This window comes from Passer domesticus, chromosome 1 (assembly GCF_036417665.1).
Source record: "Passer domesticus isolate bPasDom1 chromosome 1, bPasDom1.hap1, whole genome shotgun sequence".
NCBI lineage: Eukaryota > Metazoa > Chordata > Aves > Passeriformes > Passeridae > Passer > Passer domesticus.
The window spans coordinates 27,958,414-27,985,991 of NC_087474.1; positions in this window are offsets into that span (position 1 = coordinate 27,958,414).

Genomic DNA, 27,578 nt, shown 5'->3' on the forward strand with positions numbered 1-27,578 from the left:
CGAAATCTTGCGCCCCTGAAAAGAAAGGCTTACAAACGCTTTGGAAAGGAGATATGATCAAAGGAAATGCAGCTGAAAAAATCACAAAAACCAGAAAATTGGGACATTTAGGGACTTCAAGGAAATGGTGTGGGAGGAAAAGTGGTGCAGTGCAAAGGACCAAAAGACGCCAAAAGTAAGCTCAGAGATGATGCAAAGGCAGAGGAAAAAGTTGAGGAGGAAGGTACAACTTGGAGGAGAAGATATAAGAGCCATGGCTTTGTTGCTGAAGACAAAAAAAAAAAAAAAAATTCAACTTGAGTGACCACAAGAAAAGAAAGCAGGATTATATGCTGTGCAGTGCAGAGGACCAAAGGATGCCAAAACTAAGCTCACAGATGCAGCTAAGGCAGGGCAAAGGGTCGAGAAGGGAGACACAACTTGGAGGGGAAGTAGGAGAGCCATGCCATGGATGCAGGGGAAAAAAAAAAAAAAAAATCTTCACCAAACCCAAAGCCATCCAAAGGCATGGGATGCTCTCAAGCGCTGGGACATGGTCCAAAGATGGCCCAGTTGATTGCCATTGAAATCGCAAGATTTCGTTTCCCTTCCCGAAAGGAAATTTCATTTCCTTTCGGGAAGGGAAACGAAATCTTGCGCCCCGGAAAAGAAAGGCTTACAAACGCTTTGGAAAGGAGATATGATCAAAGGAAATGCAGCTGAAAAAATCACAAAAACCAGAAAATTGGGACATTTAGGGACTTCAAGGAAATGGTGTGGGAGGAAAAGTGGTGCAGTGCAAAGGACCAAAAGATGCCAAAAGTAAGCTCAGAGATGATGCAAAGGCAGAGGAAAAAGTTGAGGAGGAAGGTACAACTTGGAGGAGAAGATATAAGAGCCATGTCTTTGTTGCTGAAGACAAAAAAAAAAAAAAAATTCAACTTGAGTGACCACAAGAAAAGAGACCAGGATTATATGCTGTGCAGTGCAGAGGACCAAAGGATGCCAAAACAAAGCTCACAGATGCAGCTAAGGCAGGGCAAAGGGTGGAGGAGGGAGACACAACTTGGAGGGGAAGTAGGAGAGCCATGCCATGGATACAAGTGAAAAAAAAAAAAAATCTTCACCAAACCCAAAGCCATCCAAAGGCATGGGATGCTTTCAAGCGCTGGGACTTGGTCCAAAGATTGCCCAGTTGATTGCCATTGAAATCGCAAGATTTCGTTTCCCTTCCCGAAAGGAAATTTCATTTCCTTTTGGGAAGGGAAACGAAATCTTGCGCCCCTGAAAAGAAAGGCTTACAAACGCTTTGGAAAGGAGATATGATCAAACGAAATGCAGCTGAAAAAATCACAAAAACCAGAAAATTGGGACATTTAGGGACTTCAAGGAAATGGTGTGGGAGGAAAAGTGGTGCAGTGCAAAGGACCAAAAGATGCCAAAAGTAAGCTCAGAGATGATGCAAAGGCAGAGGAAAAAGTTGAGGAGGAAGGTACAACTTGGAGGAGAAGATATAAGAGCCATGTCTTTGTTGCTGAAGACAAAAAAAAAAAAAAATTCAACTTGAGTGACCACAAGAAAAGAGAGCAGGATTATATGCTGTGCAGTGCAGAGGACCAAAGGATGCCAAAACTAAGCTCACAGATGCAGCTAAGGCAGGGCAAAGGGTGGAGGAGGGAGACACAACTTGGAGGGGAAGTAGGAGAGCCATGCCATGGATACAGGGAAAAAAAAAAAAAAAAATCTTCACCAAACCCAAAGCCATCCAAAGGCATGGGATGCTTTCAAGCGCTGGGACTTGGTCCAAAGATTGCCCAGTTGATTGCCATTGAAATCGCAAGATTTCGTTTCCCTTCCCGAAAGGAAATTTCATTTCCTTTCGGGAAGGGAAACGAAATCTTGCGCCCCTGAAAAGAAAGGCTTACAAACGCTTTGGAAAGGAGATATGATCAAACGAAATGCAGCTGAAAAAATCACAAAAACCAGAAAATTGGGACATTTAGGGACTTCAAGGAAATGGTGTGGGAGGAAAAGTGGTGCAGTGCAAAGGACCAAAAGATGCCAAAAGTAAGCTCAGAGATGATGCAAAGGCAGAGGAAAAAGTTGAGGAGGAAGGTACAACCTGGAGGAGAAGATATAAGAGCCATGGCTTTGTTGCTGAAGACAAAAAAAAAAAAAATTTTCAACTTGAGTGACCACAAGAAAAGAGAGCAGGATTATATGCTGTGCAGTGCAGAGGACCAAAGGATGCCAAAACTAAGCTCACAGATGCAGCTAAGGCAGGGCAAAGGGTGGAGGAGGGAGACACAACTTGGAGGGGAAGTAGGAGAGCCATGCCATGGATACAGGGGAGAAAAAAAAAAAATCTTCACCAAACCCAAAGCCATCCAAAGGCATGGGGTGCTTTCAAGCGCTGGGACTTGGTCCAAAGATTGCCCAGTTGATTGCCATTGAAATCGCAAGATTTCGTTTCCCTTCCCGAAAGGAAATTTCATTTCCTTTCGGGAAGGGAAACGAAATCTTGCGCCCCTGAAAAGAAAGGCTTACAAACACTCTGGAAAGGAGATATGATCAAACGAAATGCAGCTGAAAAAATCACAAAAACCAGAAAATTGGGACATTTAGGGACTTCAAGGAAATGGTGTGGGAGGAAAAGTGGTGCAGTGCAAAGGACCAAAAGATGCCAAAAGTAAGCTCAGAGATGATGCAAAGGCAGAGGAAAAAGTTGAGGAGGAAGGTACAACCTGGAGGAGAAGATATAAGAGCCATGGCTTTGTTGCTGAAGACAAAAAAAAAAAAAATTTTCAACTTGAGTGACCACAAGAAAAGAGAGCAGGATTATATGCTGTGCAGTGCAGAGGACCAAAGGATGCCAAAACTAAGCTCACAGATGCAGCTAAGGCAGGGCAAAGGGTGGAGGAGGGAGACACAACTTGGAGGGGAAGTAGGAGAGCCATGCCATGGATACAGGGGAGAAAAAAAAAAAATCTTCACCAAACCCAAAGCCATCCAAAGGCATGGGGTGCTTTCAAGCGCTGGGACTTGGTCCAAAGATTGCCCAGTTGATTGCCATTGAAATCGCAAGATTTCGTTTCCCTTCCCGAAAGGAAATTTCATTTCCTTTCGGGAAGGGAAACGAAATCTTGCGCCCCTGAAAAGAAAGGCTTACAAACACTCTGGAAAGGAGATATGATCAAACGAAATGCAGCTGAAAAAATCACAAAAACCAGAAAATTGGGACATTTAGGGACTTCAAGGAAATGGTGTGGGAGGAAAAGTGGTGCAGTGCAAAGGACCAAAAGATGCCAAAAGTAAGCTCAGAGATGATGCAAAGGCAGAGGAAAAAGTTGAGGAGGAAGGTACAACCTGGAGGAGAAGATATAAGAGCCATGGCTTTGTTGTTGAAGACAAAAAAAAAAATAATTTCAACTTGAGTGACCACAAGAAAAGAAAGCAGGATTATATGCTGTGCAGTGCAGAGGACCAAAGGATGCCAAAACTAAGCTCACAGATGCAGCTAAGGCAGGGCAAAGGGTTGAGGAGGGAGACACAACTTGGAGGGGAAGTAGGAGAGCCATGCCATGGATACAGGGAAAAAAAAAAAAAAAATCTTCACCAAACCCAAAGCCATCCAAAGGCATGGGATGCTCTCAAGCGCTGGGACTTGGTCCAAAGATTGCCCAGTTGATTGCCATTGAAATCGCAAGATTTCGTTTCCCTTCCCGAAAGGAAATTTCATTTCCTTTCGGGAAGGGAAACGAAATCTTGCGCCCCTGAAAAGAAAGGCTTACAAACGCTTTGGAAAGGAGATATGATCAAAGGAAATGCAGCTGAAAAAATCACAAAAACCAGAAAATTGGGACATTTAGGGACTTCAAGGAAATGGTGTGGGAGGAAAAGTGGTGCAGTGCAAAGGACCAAAAGACGCCAAAAGTAAGCTCAGAGATGATGCAAAGGCAGAGGAAAAAGTTGAGGAGGAAGGTACAACTTGGAGGAGAAGATATAAGAGCCATGGCTTTGTTGCTGAAGAAAAAAAAAAAAAAATTTTCAACTTGAGTGACCACAAGAAAAGAGAGCAGGATTATATGCTGTGCAGTGCAGAGGACCAAAGGATGCCAAAACTAAGCTCACAGATGCAGCTAAGGCAGGGCAAAGGGTGGAGGAGGGAGACACAACTTGGAGGGGAAGTAGGAGAGCCATGCCATGGATACAGGGAAAAAAAAAAAAAAATCTTCACCAAACCCAAAGCCATCCAAAGGCATGGGATGCTCTCAAGTGCTGGGACTTGGTCCAAAGATTGCCCAGTTGATTGCCATTGAAATCGCAAGATTTCGTTTCCCTTCCCGAAAGGAAATTTCATTTCCTTTCGGGAAGGGAAACGAAATCTTGCGCCCCTGAAAAGAAAGGCTTACAAACACTCTGGAAAGGAGATATGATCAAACGAAATGCAGCTGAAAAATCACAAAAACCAGAAAATTGGGACATTTAGGGACTTCAAGGAAATGGTGTGGGAGGAAAAGTGGTGCAATGCAAAGGACCAAAAGATGCCAAAAGTAAGCTCAGAGATGATGCAAAGGCAGGGCAATATGTCGAGGAGGAAGGAACAACTTGGAGGAGAAGATATAAGAGCCATGGCTTTGTTGCTGAAGACAAAAAAAAAAAAATTTTCAACTTGAGTGACCACAAGAAAAGAGAGCAGGATTATATGCTGTGCAGTGCAGAGGACCAAAGGATGCCAAAACTAAGCTCACAGATGCAGCTAAGGCAGGGCAAAGGGTCAAGGAGGGAGACACAACTTGGAGGGGAAGTAGGAGAGCCATGCCATGGATACAGGGAAAAAAAAAAAAAAATCTTCACCAAACCCAAAGCCATCCAAAGGCATGGGATGCTCTCAAGCGCTGGGACTTGGTCCAAAGATTGCCCAGTTGATTGCCATTGAAATCGCAAGATTTCGTTTCCCTTCCCGAAAGGAAATTTCATTTCCTTTCGGGAAGGGAAACGAAATCTTGCGCCCCTGAAAAGAAAGGCTTACAAACACTCTGGAAAGGAGATATGATCAAACGAAATGCAGCTGAAAAAATCACAAAAACCAGAAAATTGGGACATTTAGGGACTTCAAGGAAATGGTGTGGGAGGAAAAGTGGTGCAGTGCAAAGGACCAAAAGATGCCAAAAGTAAGCTCAGAGATGATGCAAAGGCAGGGCAATATGTCGAGGAGAAAGGAACAACTTGGAGGAGAAGATATAAGAGCCATGGCTTTGTTGCTGAAGACAAAAAAAAATAAAATTTTCAACTTGAGTGACCACAAGAAAAGAGAGCAGGATTATATGCTGTGCAGTGCAGAGGACCAAAGGATGCCAAAACTAAGCTCACAGATGCAGCTAAGGCAGGGCAAAGGGTGGAGGAGGGAGACACAACTTGGAGGGGAAGTAGGAGAGCCATGCCATGGATACAGGGAAAAAAAAAAAAAAATCTTCACCAAACCCAAAGCCATCCAAAGGCATGGGATGCTCTCAAATGCTGGGACTTGGTCCAAAGATTGCCCAGTTGATTGCCATTGAAATCGCAAGATTTCGTTTCCCTTCCCGAAAGGAAATTTCATTTCCTTTCGGGAAGGGAAACGAAATCTTGCGCCCCTGAAAAGAAAGGCTTACAAACGCTTTGGAAAGGAGATATGATCAAACGAAGTGCAGCTGAAAAAATCACAAAAACCAGAAAATTGGGACATTTAGGGACTTCAAGGAAATGGTGTGGGAGGAAAAGTGGTGCAGTGCAAAGGACCAAAAGATGCCAAAAGTAAGCTCAGAGATGATGCAAAGGCAGAGGAAAAAGTTGAGGAGGAAGGTACAACCTGGAGGAGAAGATATAAGAGCCATGGCTTTGTTGTTGAAGACAAAAAAAAAAAAAATTTCAACTTGAGTGACCACAAGAAAAGAAAGCAGGATTATATGCTGTGCAGTGCAGAGGACCAAAGGATGCCAAAACTAAGCTCACAGATGCAGCTAAGGCAGGGCAAAGGGTCGAGGAGGGAGACACAACTTGGAGGGGAAGTAGGAGAGCCATGCCATGGATACAAGTGAAAAAAAAAAAAAATCTTCACCAAACCCAAAGCCATCCAAAGGCATGGGATGCTTTCAAGCGCTGGGACTTGGTCCAAAGATTGCCCAGTTGATTGCCATTGAAATCGCAAGATTTCGTTTCCCTTCCCGAAAGGAAATTTCATTTCCTTTCGGGAAGGGAAACGAAATCTTGCGCCCCTGAAAAGAAAGGCTTACAAACGCTTTGGAAAGGAGATATGATCAAACGAAATGCAGCTGAAAAAATCACAAAAACCAGAAAATTGGGACATTTAGGGACTTCAAGGAAATGTGTGGGAGGAAAAGTGGTGCAGTGCAAAGGACCAAAAGATGCCAAAAGTAAGCTCAGAGATGATGCAAAGGCAGAGGAAAAAGTTGAGGAGGAAGGTACAACTTGGAGGAGAAGATATAAGAGCCATGGCTTTGTTGCTGAAGACAAAAAAAAATAAAATTTTCAACTTGAGTGACCACAAGAAAAGAGAGCAGGATTATATGCTGTGCAGTGCAGAGGACCAAAGGATGCCAAAACTAAGCTCACAGATGCAGCTAAGGCAGGGCAAAGGGTGGAGGAGGGAGACACAACTTGGAGGGGAAGTAGGAGAGCCATGCCATGGATACAGGGAAAAAAAAAAAAAAAATCTTCACCAAACCCAAAGCCATCCAAAGGCATGGGATGCTCTCAAGCGCTGGGACTTGGTCCAAAGATTGCCCAGTTGATTGCCATTGAAATCGCAAGATTTCGTTTCCCTTCCCGAAAGGAAATTTCATTTCCTTTTGGGAAGGGAAACGAAATCTTGCGCCCCTGAAAAGAAAGGCTTACAAACGCTTTGGAAAGGAGATATGATCAAACGAAATGCAGCTGAAAAAATCACAAAAACCAGAAAATTGGGACATTTAGGGACTTCAAGGAAATGTGTGGGAGGAAAAGTGGTGCAGTGCAAAGGACCAAAAGATGCCAAAAGTAAGCTCAGAGATGATGCAAAGGCAGAGGAAAAAGTTGAGGAGGAAGGTACAACTTGGAGGAGAAGATATAAGAGCCATGGCTTTGTTGCTGAAGACAAAAAAAAATAAAATTTCCAACTTGAGTGACCACAAGAAAAGAGAGCAGGATTATATGCTGTGCAGTGCAGAGGACCAAAGGATGCCAAAACTAAGCTCACAGATGCAGCTAAGGCAGGGCAAAGGGTGGAGGAGGGAGACACAACTTGGAGGGGAAGTAGGAGAGCCATGCCATGGATACAGGGAAAAAAAAAAAAAATCTTCACCAAACCCAAAGCCATCCAAAGGCATGGGATGCTCTCAAATGCTGGGACTTGGTCCAAAGATTGCCCAGTTGATTGCCATTGAAATCGCAAGATTTCGTTTCCCTTCCCGAAAAGAAATTTCATTTCCTTTCGGGAAGGGAAACGAAATCTTGCGCCCCTGAAAAGAAAGGCTTACAAATGCTTTGGAAAGGAGATATGATCAAACGAAATGCAGCTGAAAAAATCACAAAAACCAGAAAATTGGGACATTTAGGGACTTCAAGGAAATGGTGTGGGAGGAAAAGTGGTGCAGTGCAAAGGACCAAAAGATGCCAAAAGTAAGCTCAGAGATCATGCAAAGGCAGAGGAAAAAGTTGAGGAGGAAGGTACAACTTGGAGGAGAAGATATAAGAGCCATGGCTTTGTTGCTGAAGACAAAAAAAAAAAAAATTTTCAACTTGAGTGACCACAAGAAAAGAGAGCAGGATTATATGCTGTGCAGTGCAGAGGACCAAAGGATGCCAAAACTAAGCTCACAGATGCAGCTAAGGCAGGGCAAAGGGTGGAGGAGGGAGACACAACTTGGAGGGGAAGTAGGAGAGCCATGCCATGGATACAGGGAAAAAAAAAAAAAAAATCTTCACCAAACCCAAAGCCATCCAAAGGCATGGGATGCTCTCAAATGCTGGGACTTGGTCCAAAGATTGCCCAGTTGATTGCCATTGAAATCGCAAGATTTCGTTTCCCTTCCCGAAAGGAAATTTCATTTCCTTTCGGGAAGGGAAACGAAATCTTGCGCCCCTGAAAAGAAAGGCTTACAAACGCTTTGGAAAGGAGATATGATCAAACGAAGTGCAGCTGAAAAAATCACAAAAACCAGAAAATTGGGACATTTAGGGACTTCAAGGAAATGGTGTGGGAGGAAAAGTGGTGCAGTGCAAAGGACCAAAAGATGCCAAAAGTAAGCTCAGAGATGATGCAAAGGCAGAGGAAAAAGTTGAGGAGGAAGGTACAACCTGGAGGAGAAGATATAAGAGCCATGGCTTTGTTGCTGAAGACAAAAAAAAAAAAAATTTTCAACTTGAGTGACCACAAGAAAAGAGAGCAGGATTATATGCTGTGCAGTGCAGAGGACCAAAGGATGCCAAAACTAAGCTCACAGATGCAGCTAAGGCAGGGCAAAGGGTGGAGGAGGGAGACACAACTTGGAGGGGAAGTAGGAGAGCCATGCCATGGATACAGGGGAGAAAAAAAAAAAATCTTCACCAAACCCAAAGCCATCCAAAGGCATGGGGTGCTTTCAAGCGCTGGGACTTGGTCCAAAGATTGCCCAGTTGATTGCCATTGAAATCGCAAGATTTCGTTTCCCTTCCCGAAAGGAAATTTCATTTCCTTTCGGGAAGGGAAACGAAATCTTGCGCCCCTGAAAAGAAAGGCTTACAAACACTCTGGAAAGGAGATATGATCAAACGAAATGCAGCTGAAAAAATCACAAAAACCAGAAAATTGGGACATTTAGGGACTTCAAGGAAATGGTGTGGGAGGAAAAGTGGTGCAGTGCAAAGGACCAAAAGATGCCAAAAGTAAGCTCAGAGATGATGCAAAGGCAGAGGAAAAAGTTGAGGAGGAAGGTACAACTTGGAGGAGAAGATATAAGAGCCATGGCTTTGTTGTTGAAGACAAAAAAAAAAAAAATTTCAACTTGAGTGACCACAAGAAAAGAAAGCAGGATTATATGCTGTGCAGTGCAGAGGACCAAAGGATGCCAAAACTAAGCTCACAGATGCAGCTAAGGCAGGGCAAAGGGTCGAGGAGGGAGACACAACTTGGAGGGGAAGTAGGAGAGCCATGCCATGGATACAAGTGAAAAAAAAAAAAAATCTTCACCAAACCCAAAGCCATCCAAAGGCATGGGATGCTCTCAAGCGCTGGGACTTGGTCCAAAGATTGCCCAGTTGATTGCCATTGAAATCGCAAGATTTCGTTTCCCTTCCCGAAAGGAAATTTCATTTCCTTTCGGGAAGGGAAACGAAATCTTGCGCCCCTGAAAAGAAAGGCTTACAAACGCTTTGGAAAGGAGATATGATCAAACGAAATGCAGCTGAAAAAATCACAAAAACCAGAAAATTGGGACATTTAGGGACTTCAAGGAAATGGTGTGGGAGGAAAAGTGGTGCAGTGCAAAGGACCAAAAGATGCCAAAAGTAAGCTCAGAGATCATGCAAAGGCAGAGGAAAAAGTTGAGGAGGAAGGTACAACCTGGAGGAGAAGATATAAGAGCCATGGCTTTGTTGCTGAAGACAAAAAAAAAAAAAATTTTCAACTTGAGTGACCACAAGAAAAGAGAGCAGGATTATATGCTGTGCAGTGCAGAGGACCAAAGGATGCCAAAACTAAGCTCACAGATGCAGCTAAGGCAGGGCAAAGGGTGGAGGAGGGAGACACAACTTGGAGGGGAAGTAGGAGAGCCATGCCATGGATACAGGGAAAAAAAAAAAAATCTTCACCAAACCCAAAGCCATCCAAAGGCATGGGATGCTCTCAAGCGCTGGGACTTGGTCCAAAGATTGCCCAGTTGATTGCCATTGAAATCGCAAGATTTCGTTTCCCTTCCCGAAAGGAAATTTCATTTCCTTTCGGGAAGGGAAACGAAATCTTGCGCCCCTGAAAAGAAAGGCTTACAAACGCTTTGGAAAGGAGATATGATCAAAGGAAATGCAGCTGAAAAAATCACAAAAACCAGAAAATTGGGACATTTAGGGACTTCAAGGAAATGGTGTGGGAGGAAAAGTGGTGCAGTGCAAAGGACCAAAAGACGCCAAAAGTAAGCTCAGAGATGATGCAAAGGCAGAGGAAAAAGTTGAGGAGGAAGGTACAACTTGGAGGAGAAGATATAAGAGCCATGGCTTTGTTGCTGAAGACAAAAAAAAAAAAAAAAATTCAACTTGAGTGACCACAAGAAAAGAAAGCAGGATTATATGCTGTGCAGTGCAGAGGACCAAAGGATGCCAAAACTAAGCTCACAGATGCAGCTAAGGCAGGGCAAAGGGTCGAGAAGGGAGACACAACTTGGAGGGGAAGTAGGAGAGCCATGCCATGGATGCAGGGGAAAAAAAAAAAAAAAAATCTTCACCAAACCCAAAGCCATCCAAAGGCATGGGATGCTCTCAAGCGCTGGGACATGGTCCAAAGATGGCCCAGTTGATTGCCATTGAAATCGCAAGATTTCGTTTCCCTTCCCGAAAGGAAATGAAATTTCCTTTCGGGAAGGGAAACGAAATCATGCGCCCCTGAAAAGAAAGGCTTACAAACACTCTGGAAAGGAGATATGATCAAACGAAATGCAGCTGAAAAAAATCACAAAAACCAGAAAATTGGGACATTTAGGGACTTCAAGGAAATGGTGTGGGAGGAAAAGTGGTGCAGTGCAAAGGACCAAAAGATGCCAAAAGTAAGCTCAGAGATGATGCAAAGGCAGAGGAAAAAGTTGAGGAGGAAGGTACAACTTGGAGGAGAAGATATAAGAGCCATGGCTTTGTTGCTGAAGAAAAAAAAAAAAAAATTTTCAACTTGAGTGACCACAAGAAAAGAGAGCAGGATTATATGCTGTGCAGTGCAGAGGACCAAAGGATGCCAAAACTAAGCTCACAGATGCAGCTAAGGCAGGGCAAAGGGTGGAGGAGGGAGACACAACTTGGAGGGGAAGTAGGAGAGCCATGCCATGGATACAGGGAAAAAAAAAAAAAAATCTTCACCAAACCCAAAGCCATCCAAAGGCATGGGATGCTCTCAAGTGCTGGGACTTGGTCCAAAGATTGCCCAGTTGATTGCCATTGAAATCGCAAGATTTCGTTTCCCTTCCCGAAAGGAAATTTCATTTCCTTTCGGGAAGGGAAACGAAATCTTGCGCCCCTGAAAAGAAAGGCTTACAAACACTCTGGAAAGGAGATATGATCAAACGAAATGCAGCTGAAAAATCACAAAAACCAGAAAATTGGGACATTTAGGGACTTCAAGGAAATGGTGTGGGAGGAAAAGTGGTGCAGTGCAAAGGACCAAAAGATGCCAAAAGTAAGCTCAGAGATGATGCAAAGGCAGGGCAATATGTCGAGGAGGAAGGAACAACTTGGAGGAGAAGATATAAGAGCCATGGCTTTGTTGCTGAAGACAAAAAAAAAAAAATTTTCAACTTGAGTGACCACAAGAAAAGAGAGCAGGATTATATGCTGTGCAGTGCAGAGGACCAAAGGATGCCAAAACTAAGCTCACAGATGCAGCTAAGGCAGGGCAAAGGGTCAAGGAGGGAGACACAACTTGGAGGGGAAGTAGGAGAGCCATGCCATGGATACAGGGAAAAAAAAAAAAAAATCTTCACCAAACCCAAAGCCATCCAAAGGCATGGGATGCTCTCAAGCGCTGGGACTTGGTCCAAAGATTGCCCAGTTGATTGCCATTGAAATCGCAAGATTTCGTTTCCCTTCCCGAAAGGAAATTTCATTTCCTTTCGGGAAGGGAAACGAAATCTTGCGCCCCTGAAAAGAAAGGCTTACAAACACTCTGGAAAGGAGATATGATCAAACGAAATGCAGCTGAAAAAATCACAAAAACCAGAAAATTGGGACATTTAGGGACTTCAAGGAAATGGTGTGGGAGGAAAAGTGGTGCAGTGCACAGGACCAAAAGATGCCAAAAGTAAGCTCAGAGATGATGCAAAGGCAGGGCAATATGTCGAGGAGAAAGGAACAACTTGGAGGAGAAGATATAAGAGCCATGGCTTTGTTGCTGAAGACAAAAAAAAATAAAATTTTCAACTTGAGTGACCACAAGAAAAGAGAGCAGGATTATATGCTGTGCAGTGCAGAGGACCAAAGGATGCCAAAACTAAGCTCACAGATGCAGCTAAGGCAGGGCAAAGGGTGGAGGAGGGAGACACAACTTGGAGGGGAAGTAGGAGAGCCATGCCATGGATACAGGGAAAAAAAAAAAAAAATCTTCACCAAACCCAAAGCCATCCAAAGGCATGGGATGCTCTCAAATGCTGGGACTTGGTCCAAAGATTGCCCAGTTGATTGCCATTGAAATCGCAAGATTTCGTTTCCCTTCCCGAAAGGAAATTTCATTTCCTTTCGGGAAGGGAAACGAAATCTTGCGCCCCTGAAAAGAAAGGCTTACAAACGCTTTGGAAAGGAGATATGATCAAACGAAGTGCAGCTGAAAAAATCACAAAAACCAGAAAATTGGGACATTTAGGGACTTCAAGGAAATGGTGTGGGAGGAAAAGTGGTGCAGTGCAAAGGACCAAAAGATGCCAAAAGTAAGCTCAGAGATGATGCAAAGGCAGAGGAAAAAGTTGAGGAGGAAGGTACAACCTGGAGGAGAAGATATAAGAGCCATGGCTTTGTTGCTGAAGACAAAAAAAAATAAAATTTTCAACTTGAGTGACCACAAGAAAAGAGAGCAGGATTATATGCTGTGCAGTGCAGAGGACCAAAGGATGCCAAAACTAAGCTCACAGATGCAGCTAAGGCAGGGCAAAGGGTGGAGGAGGGAGACACAACTTGGAGGGGAAGTAGGAGAGCCATGCCATGGATACAGGGGAGAAAAAAAAAAAATCTTCACCAAACCCAAAGCCATCCAAAGGCATGGGATGCTCTCAAGCGCTGGGACTTGGTCCAAAGATTGCCCAGTTGATTGCCATTGAAATCGCAAGATTTCGTTTCCCTTCCCGAAAGGAAATTTCATTTCCTTTCGGGAAGGGAAACGAAATCTTGCGCCCCTGAAAAGAAAGGCTTACAAACACTCTGGAAAGGAGATATGATCAAACGAAATGCAGCTGAAAAAATCACAAAAACCAGAAAATTGGGACATTTAGGGACTTCAAGGAAATGGTGTGGGAGGAAAAGTGGTGCAGTGCAAAGGACCAAAAGATGCCAAAAGTAAGCTCAGAGATGATGCAAAGGCAGAGGAAAAAGTTGAGGAGGAAGGTACAACCTGGAGGAGAAGATATAAGAGCCATGGCTTTGTTGTTGAAGACAAAAAAAAAAAAAATTTCAACTTGAGTGACCACAAGAAAAGAAAGCAGGATTATATGCTGTGCAGTGCAGAGGACCAAAGGATGCCAAAACTAAGCTCACAGATGCAGCTAAGGCAGGGCAAAGGGTCGAGGAGGGAGACACAACTTGGAGGGGAAGTAGGAGAGCCATGCCATGGATACAAGTGAAAAAAAAAAAAAATCTTCACCAAACCCAAAGCCATCCAAAGGCATGGGATGCTTTCAAGCGCTGGGACTTGGTCCAAAGATTGCCCAGTTGATTGCCATTGAAATCGCAAGATTTCGTTTCCCTTCCCGAAAGGAAATTTCATTTCCTTTCGGGAAGGGAAACGAAATCTTGCGCCCCTGAAAAGAAAGGCTTACAAACGCTTTGGAAAGGAGATATGATCAAACGAAATGCAGCTGAAAAAATCACAAAAACCAGAAAATTGGGACATTTAGGGACTTCAAGGAAATGTGTGGGAGGAAAAGTGGTGCAATGCAAAGGACCAAAAGATGCCAAAAGTAAGCTCAGAGATGATGCAAAGGCAGAGGAAAAAGTTGAGGAGGAAGGTACAACTTGGAGGAGAAGATATAAGAGCCATGGCTTTGTTGCTGAAGACAAAAAAAAATAAAATTTTCAACTTGAGTGACCACAAGAAACGAGAGCAGGATTATATGCTGTGCAGTGCAGAGGACCAAAGGATGCCAAAACTAAGCTCACAGATGCAGCTAAGGCAGGGCAAAGGGTGGAGGAGGGAGACACAACTTGGAGGGGAAGTAGGAGAGCCATGCCATGGATACAGGGAAAAAAAAAAAAAAAATCTTCACCAAACCCAAAGCCATCCAAAGGCATGGGATGCTCTCAAGCGCTGGGACTTGGTCCAAAGATTGCCCAGTTGATTGCCATTGAAATCGCAAGATTTCGTTTCCCTTCCCGAAAGGAAATTTCATTTCCTTTTGGGAAGGGAAACGAAATCTTGCGCCCCTGAAAAGAAAGGCTTACAAACGCTTTGGAAAGGAGATATGATCAAACGAAATGCAGCTGAAAAAATCACAAAAACCAGAAAATTGGGACATTTAGGGACTTCAAGGAAATGTGTGGGAGGAAAAGTGGTGCAGTGCAAAGGACCAAAAGATGCCAAAAGTAAGCTCAGAGATGATGCAAAGGCAGAGGAAAAAGTTGAGGAGGAAGGTACAACTTGGAGGAGAAGATATAAGAGCCATGGCTTTGTTGCTGAAGACAAAAAAAAATAAAATTTCCAACTTGAGTGACCACAAGAAAAGAGAGCAGGATTATATGCTGTGCAGTGCAGAGGACCAAAGGATGCCAAAACTAAGCTCACAGATGCAGCTAAGGCAGGGCAAAGGGTGGAGGAGGGAGACACAACTTGGAGGGGAAGTAGGAGAGCCATGCCATGGATACAGGGAAAAAAAAAAAAAAATCTTCACCAAACCCAAAGCCATCCAAAGGCATGGGATGCTCTCAAATGCTGGGACTTGGTCCAAAGATTGCCCAGTTGATTGCCATTGAAATCGCAAGATTTCGTTTCCCTTCCCGAAAAGAAATTTCATTTCCTTTCGGGAAGGGAAACGAAATCTTGCGCCCCTGAAAAGAAAGGCTTACAAATGCTTTGGAAAGGAGATATGATCAAACGAAATGCAGCTGAAAAAATCACAAAAACCAGAAAATTGGGACATTTAGGGACTTCAAGGAAATGGTGTGGGAGGAAAAGTGGTGCAGTGCAAAGGACCAAAAGATGCCAAAAGTAAGCTCAGAGATCATGCAAAGGCAGAGGAAAAAGTTGAGGAGGAAGGTACAACTTGGAGGAGAAGATATAAGAGCCATGGCTTTGTTGCTGAAGACAAAAAAAAAAAAAATTTTCAACTTGAGTGACCACAAGAAAAGAGAGCAGGATTATATGCTGTGCAGTGCAGAGGACCAAAGGATGCCAAAACTAAGCTCACAGATGCAGCTAAGGCAGGGCAAAGGGTGGAGGAGGGAGACACAACTTGGAGGGGAAGTAGGAGAGCCATGCCATGGATACAGGGAAAAAAAAAAAAAAATCTTCACCAAACCCAAAGCCATCCAAAGGCATGGGATGCTCTCAAATGCTGGGACTTGGTCCAAAGATTGCCCAGTTGATTGCCATTGAAATCGCAAGATTTCGTTTCCCTTCCCGAAAGGAAATTTCATTTCCTTTCGGGAAGGGAAACGAAATCTTGCGCCCCTGAAAAGAAAGGCTTACAAACGCTTTGGAAAGGAGATATGATCAAACGAAGTGCAGCTGAAAAAATCACAAAAACCAGAAAATTGGGACATTTAGGGACTTCAAGGAAATGGTGTGGGAGGAAAAGTGGTGCAGTGCAAAGGACCAAAAGATGCCAAAAGTAAGCTCAGAGATGATGCAAAGGCAGAGGAAAAAGTTGAGGAGGAAGGTACAACCTGGAGGAGAAGATATAAGAGCCATGGCTTTGTTGCTGAAGACAAAAAAAAAAAAAATTTTCAACTTGAGTGACCACAAGAAAAGAGAGCAGGATTATATGCTGTGCAGTGCAGAGGACCAAAGGATGCCAAAACTAAGCTCACAGATGCAGCTAAGGCAGGGCAAAGGGTGGAGGAGGGAGACACAACTTGGAGGGGAAGTAGGAGAGCCATGCCATGGATACAGGGGAGAAAAAAAAAAAATCTTCACCAAACCCAAAGCCATCCAAAGGCATGGGGTGCTTTCAAGCGCTGGGACTTGGTCCAAAGATTGCCCAGTTGATTGCCATTGAAATCGCAAGATTTCGTTTCCCTTCCCGAAAGGAAATTTCATTTCCTTTCGGGAAGGGAAACGAAATCTTGCGCCCCTGAAAAGAAAGGCTTACAAACGCTTTGGAAAGGAGATATGATCAAACGAAATGCAGCTGAAAAAATCACAAAAACCAGAAAATTGGGACATTTAGGGACTTCAAGGAAATGGTGTGGGAGGAAAAGTGGTGCAGTGCAAAGGACCAAAAGATGCCAAAAGTAAGCTCAGAGATGATGCAAAGGCAGAGGAAAAAGTTGAGGAGGAAGGTACAACCTGGAGGAGAAGATATAAGAGCCATGGCTTTGTTGCTGAAGACAAAAAAAAAAAAAATTTTCAACTTGAGTGACCACAAGAAAAGAAAGCAGGATTATATGCTGTGCAGTGCAGAGGACCAAAGGATGCCAAAACTAAGCTCACAGATGCAGCTAAGGCAGGGCAAAGGGTGGAGGAGGGAGACACAACTTGGAGGGGAAGTAGGAGAGCCATGCCATGGATACAGGGGAGAAAAAAAAAAAATCTTCACCAAACCCAAAGCCATCCAAAGGCATGGGGTGCTTTCAAGCGCTGGGACTTGGTCCAAAGATTGCCCAGTTGATTGCCATTGAAATCGCAAGATTTCGTTTCCCTTCCCGAAAGGAAATTTCATTTCCTTTCGGGAAGGGAAACGAAATCTTGCGCCCCTGAAAAGAAAGGCTTACAAACACTCTGGAAAGGAGATATGATCAAACGAAATGCAGCTGAAAAAATCACAAAAACCAGAAAATTGGGACATTTAGGGACTTCAAGGAAATGGTGTGGGAGGAAAAGTGGTGCAGTGCAAAGGACCAAAAGATGCCAAAAGTAAGCTCAGAGATGATGCAAAGGCAGAGGAAAAAGTTGAGGAGGAAGGTACAACTTGGAGGAGAAGATATAAGAGCCATGGCTTTGTTGTTGAAGACAAAAAAAAAAATAATTTCAACTTGAGTGACCACAAGAAAAGAGAGCAGGATTATATGCTGTGCAGTGCAGAGGACCAAAGGATGCCAAAACTAAGCTCACAGATGCAGCTAAGGCAGGGCAAAGGGTTGAGGAGGGAGACACAACTTGGAGGGGAAGTAGGAGAGCCATGCCATGGATACAGGGAAAAAAAAAAAAAAAAATCTTCACCAAACCCAAAGCCATCCAAAGGCATGGGATGCTCTCAAGCGCTGGGACTTGGTCCAAAGATTGCCCAGTTGATTGCCATTGAAATCGCAAGATTTCGTTTCCCTTCCCGAAAGGAAATTTCATTTCCTTTCGGGAAGGGAAACGAAATCTTGCGCCCCTGAAAAGAAAGGCTTACAAACGCTTTGGAAAGGAGATATGATCAAAGGAAATGCAGCTGAAAAAATCACAAAAACCAGAAAATTGGGACATTTAGGGACTTCAAGGAAATGGTGTGGGAGGAAAAGTGGTGCAGTGCAAAGGACCAAAAGACGCCAAAAGTAAGCTCAGAGATGATGCAAAGGCAGAGGAAAAAGTTGAGGAGGAAGGTACAACTTGGAGGAGAAGATATAAGAGCCATGGCTTTGTTGCTGAAGACAAAAAAAAAAAAAAAAATTCAACTTGAGTGACCACAAGAAAAGAAAGCAGGATTATATGCTGTGCAGTGCAGAGGACCAAAGGATGCCAAAACTAAGCTCACAGATGCAGCTAAGGCAGGGCAAAGGGTCGAGAAGGGAGACACAACTTGGAGGGGAAGTAGGAGAGCCATGCCATGGATGCAGGGGAAAAAAAAAAAAAAAAATCTTCACCAAACCCAAAGCCATCCAAAGGCATGGGATGCTCTCAAGCGCTGCGACATGGTCCAAAGATGGCCCAGTTGATTGCCATTGAAATCGCAAGATTTCGTTTCCCTTCCCGAAAGGAAATGAAATTTCCTTTCGGGAAGGGAAACGAAATCATGCGCCCCTGAAAAGAAAGGCTTACAAACACTCTGGAAAGGAGATATGATCAAACGAAATGCAGCTGAAAAAAATCACAAAAACCAGAAAATTGGGACATTTAGGGACTTCAAGGAAATGGTGTGGGAGGAAAAGTGGTGCAGTGCAAAGGACCAAAAGATGCCAAAAGTAAGCTCAGAGATGATGCAAAGGCAGGGCAATATGTCGAGGAGGAAGGAACAACTTGGAGGAGAAGATATAAGGGCCATGGCTTTGTTGCTGAAGACAAAAAAAAAAAAATTTTCAACTTGAGTGACCACAAGAAAAGAGAGCAGGATTATATGCTGTGCAGTGCAGAGGACCAAAGGATGCCAAAACTAAGCTCACAGATGCAGCTAAGGCAGGGCAAAGGGTCAAGGAGGGAGACACAACTTGGAGGGGAAGTAGGAGAGCCATGCCATGGATATTGGGAAAAAAAAAAAAAAATCTTCACCAAACCCAAAGCCATCCAAAGGCATGGGATGCTCTCAAGCGCTGGGACTTGGTCCAAAGATTGCCCAGTTGATTGCCATTGAAATCGCAAGATTTCGTTTCCCTTCCCGAAAGGAAATTTCATTTCCTTTCGGGAAGGGAAACGAAATCTTGCGCCCCTGAAAAGAAAGGCTTACAAACACTCTGGAAAGGAGATATGATCAAACGAAATGCAGCTGAAAAAATCACAAAAACCAGAAAATTGGGACATTTAGGGACTTCAAGGAAATGGTGTGGGAGGAAAAGTGGTGCAGTGCAAAGGACCAAAAGATGCCAAAAGTAAGCTCAGAGATGATGCAAAGGCAGGGCAATATGTCGAGGAGAAAGGAACAACTTGGAGGAGAAGATATAAGAGCCATGGCTTTGTTGCTGAAGACAAAAAAAAAATAAATTTTCAACTTGAGTGACCACAAGAAAAGAGAGCAGGATTATATGCTGTGCAGTGCAGAGGACCAAAGGATGCCAAAACTAAGCTCACAGATGCAGCTAAGGCAGGGCAAAGGGTGGAGGAGGGAGACACAACTTGGAGGGGAAGTAGGAGAGCCATGTCATGGATACAGGGAAAAAAAAAAAAAATCTTCACCAAACCCAAAGCCATCCAAAGGCATGGGATGCTCTCAAGCGCTGGGACTTGGTCCAAAGATTGCCCAGTTGATTGCCATTGAAATCGCAAGATTTCGTTTCCCTTCCCGAAAGGAAATTTCATTTCCTTTCGGGAAGGGAAACGAAATCTTGCGCCCCTGAAAAGAAAGGCTTACAAACGCTCTGGAAAGGAGATATGATCAAACGAAATGCAGCTGAAAAATCACAAAAACCATAAAATTGGGACATTTAGGGACTTCAAGGAAATGGTGTGGGAGGAAAAGTGGTGCAGTGCAAAGGACCAAAAGATGCCAAAAGTAAGCTCAGAGATGATGCAAAGGCAGAGGAAAAAGTTGAGGAGGAAGGTACAACCTGGAGGAGAAGATATAAGAGCCATGGCTTTGTTGCTGAAGACAAAAAAAAAAAAAATTTTCAACTTGAGTGACCACAAGAAAAGAGAGCAGGATTATATGCTGTGCAGTGCAGAGGACCAAAGGATGCCAAAACTAAGCTCACAGATGCAGCTAAGGCAGGGCAAAGGGTGGAGGAGGGAGACACAACTTGGAGGGGAAGTAGGAGAGCCATGCCATGGATACAGGGAAAAAAAAAAAAAATCTTCACCAAACCCAAAGCCATCCAAAGGCATGGGATGCTTTCAAACGCTGGGACTTGGTCCAAAGATTGCCCAGTTGATTGCCATTGAAATCGCAAGATTTCGTTTCCCTTCCCGAAAGGAAATGAAATTTCCTTTCGGGAAGGGAAACGAAATCTTGCGCCCCTGAAAAGAAAGGCTTACAAACGCTTTGGAAAGGAGATATGATCAAACGAAATGCAGCTGAAAAAATCACAAAAACCAGAAAATTGGGACATTTAGGGACTTCAAGGAAATGGTGTGGGAGGAAAAGTGGTGCAGTGCAAAGGACCAAAAGATGCCAAAAGTAAGCTCAGAGATGATGCAAAGGCAGAGGAAAAAGTTGAGGAGGAAGGTACAACTTGGAGGAGAAGATATAAGAGCCATGTCTTTGTTGCTGAAGACAAAAAAAAAAAAAAAATTCAACTTGAGTGACCACAAGAAAAGAGACGAGGATTATATGCTGTGCAGTGCAGAGGACCAAAGGATGCCAAAACTAAGCTCACAGATGCAGCTAAGGCAGGGCAAAGGGTGGAGGAGGGAGACACAACTTGGAGGGGAAGTAGGAGAGCCATGCCATGGATACAGGGGGAAAAAAAAAAAAATCTTCACCAAACACAAAGCCATCCAAAGGCATGGGATGCTCTCAAGCGCTGGGACTTGGTCCAAAGATTGCCCAGTTGATTGCCATTGAAATCGCAAGATTTCGTTTCCCTTCCCGAAAGGAAATGAAATTTCCTTTCGGGAAGGGAAACGAAATCTTGCGCCCCGGAAAAGAAAGGCTTACAAACGCTTTGGAAAGGAGATATGATCAAACGAAATGCAGCTGAAAAAATCACAAAAACCAGAAAATTGGGACATTTAGGGACTTCAAGGAAATGGTGTGGGAGGAAAAGTGGTGCAGTGCAAAGGACCAAAAGATGCCAAAAGTAAGCTCAGAGATGATGCAAAGGCAGAGGAAAAAGTTGAGGAGGAAGGTACAACTTGGAGGAGAAGATATAAGAGCCATGTCTTTGTTGCTGAAGACAAAAAAAAGAAAAAAATTCAACTTGAGTGACCACAAGAAAAGAGACCAGGATTATATGCTGTGCAGTGCAGAGGACCAAAGGATGCCAAAACTAAGCTCACAGATGCAGCTAAGGCAGGGCAAAGGGTGGAGGAGGGAGACACAACTTGGAGGGGAAGTAGGAGAGCCATGCCATGGATACAAGTGAAAAAAAAAAAAAATCTTCACCAAACCCAAAGCCATCCAAAGGCATGGGATGCTTTCAAGCGCTGGGACTTGGTCCAAAGATTGCCCAGTTGATTGCCATTGAAATCGCAAGATTTCGTTTCCCTTCCCGAAAGGAAATTTCATTTCCTTTCGGGAAGGGAAACGAAATCTTGCGCCCCTGAAAAGAAAGGCTTACAAACGCTTTGGAAAGGAGATATGATCAAACGAAGTGCAGCTGAAAAAATCACAAAAACCAGAAAATTGGGACATTTAGGGACTTCAAGGAAATGGTGTGGGAGGAAAAGTGGTGCAGTGCAAAGGACCAAAAGATGCCAAAAGTAAGCTCAGAGATGATGCAAAGGCAGAGGAAAAAGTTGAGGAGGAAGGTACAACCTGGAGGAGAAGATATAAGAGCCATGGCTTTGTTGCTGAAGACAAAAAAAAAAAAAATTTTCAACTTGAGTGACCACAAGAAAAGAGAGCAGGATTATATGCTGTGCAGTGCAGAGGACCAAAGGATGCCAAAACTAAGCTCACAGATGCAGCTAAGGCAGGGCAAAGGGTGGAGGAGGGAGACACAACTTGGAGGGGAAGTAGGAGAGCCATGCCATGGATACAGGGGAGAAAAAAAAAAAATCTTCACCAAACCCAAAGCCATCCAAAGGCATGGGGTGCTTTCAAGCGCTGGGACTTGGTCCAAAGATTGCCCAGTTGATTGCCATTGAAATCGCAAGATTTCGTTTCCCTTCCCGAAAGGAAATTTCATTTCCTTTCAGGAAGGGAAACGAAATCTTGCGCCCCTGAAAAGAAAGGCTTACAAACACTCTGGAAAGGAGATATGATCAAACGAAACGCAGCTGAAAAAATCACAAAAACCAGAAAATTGGGACATTTAGGGACTTCAAGGAAATGGTGTGGGAGGAAAAGTGGTGCAGTGCAAAGGACCAAAAGATGCCAAAAGTAAGCTCAGAGATGATGCAAAGGCAGAGGAAAAAGTTGAGGAGGAAGGTACAACCTGGAGGAGAAGATATAAGAGCCATGGCTTTGTTGTTGAAGACAAAAAAAAAAAAAATTTCAACTTGAGTGACCACAAGAAAAGAAAGCAGGATTATATGCTGTGCAGTGCAGAGGACCAAAGGATGCCAAAACTAAGCTCACAGATGCAGCTAAGGCAGGGCAAAGGGTGGAGGAGGGAGACACAACTTGGAGGGGAAGTAGGAGAGCCATGCCATGGATACAAGTGAAAAAAAAAAAAAATCTTCACCAAACCCAAAGCCATCCAAAGGCATGGGATGCTTTCAAGCGCTGGGACTTGGTCCAAAGATTGCCCAGTTGATTGCCATTGAAATCGCAAGATTTCGTTTCCCTTCCCGAAAGGAAATTTCATTTCCTTTCGGGAAGGGAAACGAAATCTTGCGCCCCTGAAAAGAAAGGCTTACAAACGCTTTGGAAAGGAGATATGATCAAACGAAATGCAGCTGAAAAAATCACAAAAACCAGAAAATTGGGACATTTAGGGACTTCAAGGAAATGTGTGGGAGGAAAAGTGGTGCAGTGCAAAGGACCAAAAGATGCCAAAAGTAAGCTCAGAGATGATGCAAAGGCAGAGGAAAAAGTTGAGGAGGAAGGTACAACTTGGAGGAGAAGATATAAGAGCCATGGCTTTGTTGCTGAAGACAAAAAAAAATAAAATTTTCAACTTGAGTGACCACAAGAAAAGAGAGCAGGATTATATGCTGTGCAGTGCAGAGGACCAAAGGATGCCAAAACTAAGCTCACAGATGCAGCTAAGGCAGGGCAAAGGGTGGAGGAGGGAGACACAACTTGGAGGGGAAGTAGGAGAGCCATGCCATGGATACAGGGAAAAAAAAAAAAAAAATCTTCACCAAACCCAAAGCCATCCAAAGGCATGGGATGCTCTCAAGCGCTGGGACTTGGTCCAAAGATTGCCCAGTTGATTGCCATTGAAATCGCAAGATTTCGTTTCCCTTTCCGAAAGGAAATTTCATTTCCTTTGGGGAAGGGAAACGAAATCTTGCGCCCCTGAAAAGAAAGGCTTACAAACGCTTTGGAAAGGAGATATGATCAAACGAAATGCAGCTGAAAAAATCACAAAAACCAGAAAATTGGGACATTTAGGGACTTCAAGGAAATGTGTGGGAGGAAAAGTGGTGCAGTGCAAAGGACCAAAAGATGCCAAAAGTAAGCTCAGAGATGATGCAAAGGCAGAGGAAAAAGTTGAGGAGGAAGGTACAACTTGGAGGAGAAGATATAAGAGCCATGGCTTTGTTGCTGAAGACAAAAAAAAATAAAATTTTCAACTTGAGTGACCACAAGAAAAGAGAGCAGGATTATATGCTGTGCAGTGCAGAGGACCAAAGGATGCCAAAACTAAGCTCACAGATGCAGCTAAGGCAGGGCAAAGGGTGGAGGAGGGAGACACAACTTGGAGGGGAAGTAGGAGAGCCATGCCATGGATACAGGGAAAAAAAAAAAAAAAATCTTCACCAAACCCAAAGCCATCCAAAGGCATGGGATGCTCTCAAGCGCTGGGACTTGGTCCAAAGATTGCCCAGTTGATTGCCATTGAAATCGCAAGATTTCGTTTCCCTTCCCGAAAGGAAATTTCATTTCCTTTCGGGAAGGGAAACGAAATCTTGCGCCCCTGAAAAGAAAGGCTTACAAACGCTTTGGAAAGGAGATATGATCAAACGAAATGCAGCTGAAAAAATCACAAAAACCAGAAAATTGGGACATTTAGGGACTTCAAGGAAATGGTGTGGGAGGAAAAGTGGTGCAGTGCAAAGGACCAAAAGATGCCAAAAGTAAGCTCAGAGATGATGCAAAGGCAGAGGAAAAAGTTGAGGAGGAAGGTACAACTTGGAGGAGAAGATATAAGAGCCATGGCTTTGTTGCTGAAGACAAAAAAAAATAAAATTTTCAACTTGAGTGACCACAAGAAAAGAGAGCAGGATTATATGCTGTGCAGTGCAGAGGACCAAAGGATGCCAAAACTAAGCTCACAGATGCAGCTAAGGCAGGGCAAAGGGTGGAGGAGGGAGACACAACTTGGAGGGGAAGTAGGAGAGCCATGCCATGGATACAGGGAAAAAAAAAAAAAAATCTTCACCAAACCCAAAGCCATCCAAAGGCATGGGATGCTCTCAAGCGCTGGGACTTGGTCCAAAGATTGCCCAGTTGATTGCCATTGAAATCGCAAGATTTCGTTTCCCTTCCCGAAAGGAAATTTCATTTCCTTTCGGGAAGGGAAACGAAATCTTGCGCCCCTGAAAAGAAAGGCTTACAAACACTCTGGAAAGGAGATATGATCAAACGAAATGCAGCTGAAAAAATCACAAAAACCAGAAAATTGGGACATTTAGGGACTTCAAGGAAATGGTGTGGGAGGAAAAGTGGTGCAGTGCAAAGGACCAAAAGATGCCAAAAGTAAGCTCAGAGATGATGCAAAGGCAGAGGAAAAAGTTGAGGAGGAAGGTACAACCTGGAGGAGAAGATATAAGAGCCATGGCTTTGTTGTTGAAGACAAAAAAAAAAATAATTTCAACTTGAGTGACCACAAGAAAAGAAAGCAGGATTATATGCTGTGCAGTGCAGAGGACCAAAGGATGCCAAAACTAAGCTCACAGATGCAGCTAAGGCAGGGCAAAGGGTTGAGGAGGGAGACACAACTTGGAGGGGAAGTAGGAGAGCCATGCCATGGATACAGGGAAAAAAAAAAAAAAAAATCTTCACCAAACCCAAAGCCATCCAAAGGCATGGGATGCTTTCAAGCGCTGGGACTTGGTCCAAAGATTGCCCAGTTGATTGCCATTGAAATCGCAAGATTTCGTTTCCCTTCCCGAAAGGAAATTTCATTTCCTTTCGGGAAGGGAAACGAAATCTTGCGCCCCTGAAAAGAAAGGCTTACATACGCTTTGGAAAGGAGATATGATCAAACGAAATGCAGCTGAAAAAATCACAAAAACCATAAAATTGGGACATTTAGGGACTTCAAGGAAATGGTGTGGGAGGAAAAATGGTGCAGTGCAAAGGACCAAAAGATGCCAAAAGTAAGCTCAGAGATGATGCAAAGGCAGAGGAAAAAGTTGAGGAGGAAGGTACAACTTGGAGGAGAAGATATAAGAGCCATGGCTTTGTTGCTGAAGACAAAAAAAAAAAAAATTTTCAACTTGAGTGACCACAAGAAAAGAGAGCAGGATTATATGCTGTGCAGTGCAGAGGACCAAAGGATGCCAAAACTAAGCTCACAGATGCAGCTAAGGCAGGGCAAAGGGTGGAGGAGGGAGACACAACTTGGAGGGGAAGTAGGAGAGCCATGCCATGGATACAGGGAAAAAAAAAAAAAAATCTTCACCAAACCCAAAGCCATCCAAAGGCATGGGATGCTCTCAAGCGCTGGGACTTGGTCCAAAGATTGCCCAGTTGATTGCCATTGAAATCGCAAGATTTCGTTTCCCTTCCCGAAAGGAAATTTCATTTCCTTTCGGGAAGGGAAACGAAATCTTGCGCCCCTGAAAAGAAAGGCTTACAAACGCTTTGGAAAGGAGATATGATCAAAGGAAATGCAGCTGAAAAAATCACAAAAACCAGAAAATTGGGACATTTAGGGACTTCAAGGAAATGGTGTGGGAGGAAAAGTGGTGCAGTGCAAAGGACCAAAAGATGCCAAAAGTAAGCTCAGAGATGATGCAAAGGCAGAGGAAAAAGTTGAGGAGGAAGGTACAACCTGGAGGAGAAGATATAAGAGCCATGGCTTTGTTGCTGAAGACAAAAAAAAAAAAAATTTTCAACTTGAGTGACCACAAGAAAAGAGAGCAGGATTATATGCTGTGCAGTGCAGAGGACCAAAGGATGCCAAAACTAAGCTCACAGATGCAGCTAAGGCAGGGCAAAGGGTGGAGGAGGGAGACACAACTTGGAGGGGAAGTAGGAGAGCCATGCCATGGATACAGGGGAGAAAAAAAAAAAATCTTCACCAAACCCAAAGCCATCCAAAGGCATGGGGTGCTTTCAAGCGCTGGGACTTGGTCCAAAGATTGCCCAGTTGATTGCCATTGAAATCGCAAGATTTCGTTTCCCTTCCCGAAAGGAAATTTCATTTCCTTTCGGGAAGGGAAACGAAATCTTGCGCCCCTGAAAAGAAAGGCTTACAAACACTCTGGAAAGGAGATATGATCAAACGAAACGCAGCTGAAAAAATCACAAAAACCAGAAAATTGGGACATTTAGGGACTTCAAGGAAATGGTGTGGGAGGAAAAGTGGTGCAGTGCAAAGGACCAAAAGATGCCAAAAGTAAGCTCAGAGATGATGCAAAGGCAGAGGAAAAAGTTGAGGAGGAAGGTACAACCTGGAGGAGAAGATATAAGAGCCATGGCTTTGTTGTTGAAGACAAAAAAAAAAAAAATTTCAACTTGAGTGACCACAAGAAAAGAAAGCAGGATTATATGCTGTGCAGTGCAGAGGACCAAAGGATGACAAAACTAAGCTCACAGATGCAGCTAAGGCAGGGCAAAGGGTGGAGGAGGGAGACACAACTTGGAGGGGAAGTAGGAGAGCCATGCCATGGATACAAGTGAAAAAAAAAAAAATCTTCACCAAACCCAAAGCCATCCAAAGGCATGGGATGCTTTCAAGCGCTGGGACTTGGTCCAAAGATTGCCCAGTTGATTGCCATTGAAATCGCAAGATTTCGTTTCCCTTCCCGAAAGGAAATTTCATTTCCTTTCGGGAAGGGAAACGAAATCTTGCGCCCCTGAAAAGAAAGGCTTACAAACGCTTTGGAAAGGAGATATGATCAAACGAAATGCAGCTGAAAAAATCACAAAAACCAGAAAATTGGGACATTTAGGGACTTCAAGGAAATGTGTGGGAGGAAAAGTGGTGCAGTGCAAAGGACCAAAAGATGCCAAAAGTAAGCTCAGAGATGATGCAAAGGCAGAGGAAAAAGTTGAGGAGGAAGGTACAACTTGGAGGAGAAGATATAAGAGCCATGGCTTTGTTGCTGAAGACAAAAAAAAATAAAATTTTCAACTTGAGTGACCACAAGAAAAGAGAGCAGGATTATATGCTGTGCAGTGCAGAGGACCAAAGGATGCCAAAACTAAGCTCACAGATGCAGCTAAGGCAGGGCAAAGGGTGGAGGAGGGAGACACAACTTGGAGGGGAAGTAGGAGAGCCATGCCATGGATACAGGGAAAAAAAAAAAAAAAATCTTCACCAAACCCAAAGCCATCCAAAGGCATGGGATGCTCTCAAGCGCTGGGACTTGGTCCAAAGATTGCCCAGTTGATTGCCATTGAAATCGCAAGATTTCGTTTCCCTTTCCGAAAGGAAATTTCATTTCCTTTGGGGAAGGGAAACGAAATCTTGCGCCCCTGAAAAGAAAGGCTTACAAACGCTTTGGAAAGGAGATATGATCAAACGAAATGCAGCTGAAAAAATCACAAAAACCAGAAAATTGGGACATTTAGGGACTTCAAGGAAATGTGTGGGAGGAAAAGTGGTGCAGTGCAAAGGACCAAAAGATGCCAAAAGTAAGCTCAGAGATGATGCAAAGGCAGAGGAAAAAGTTG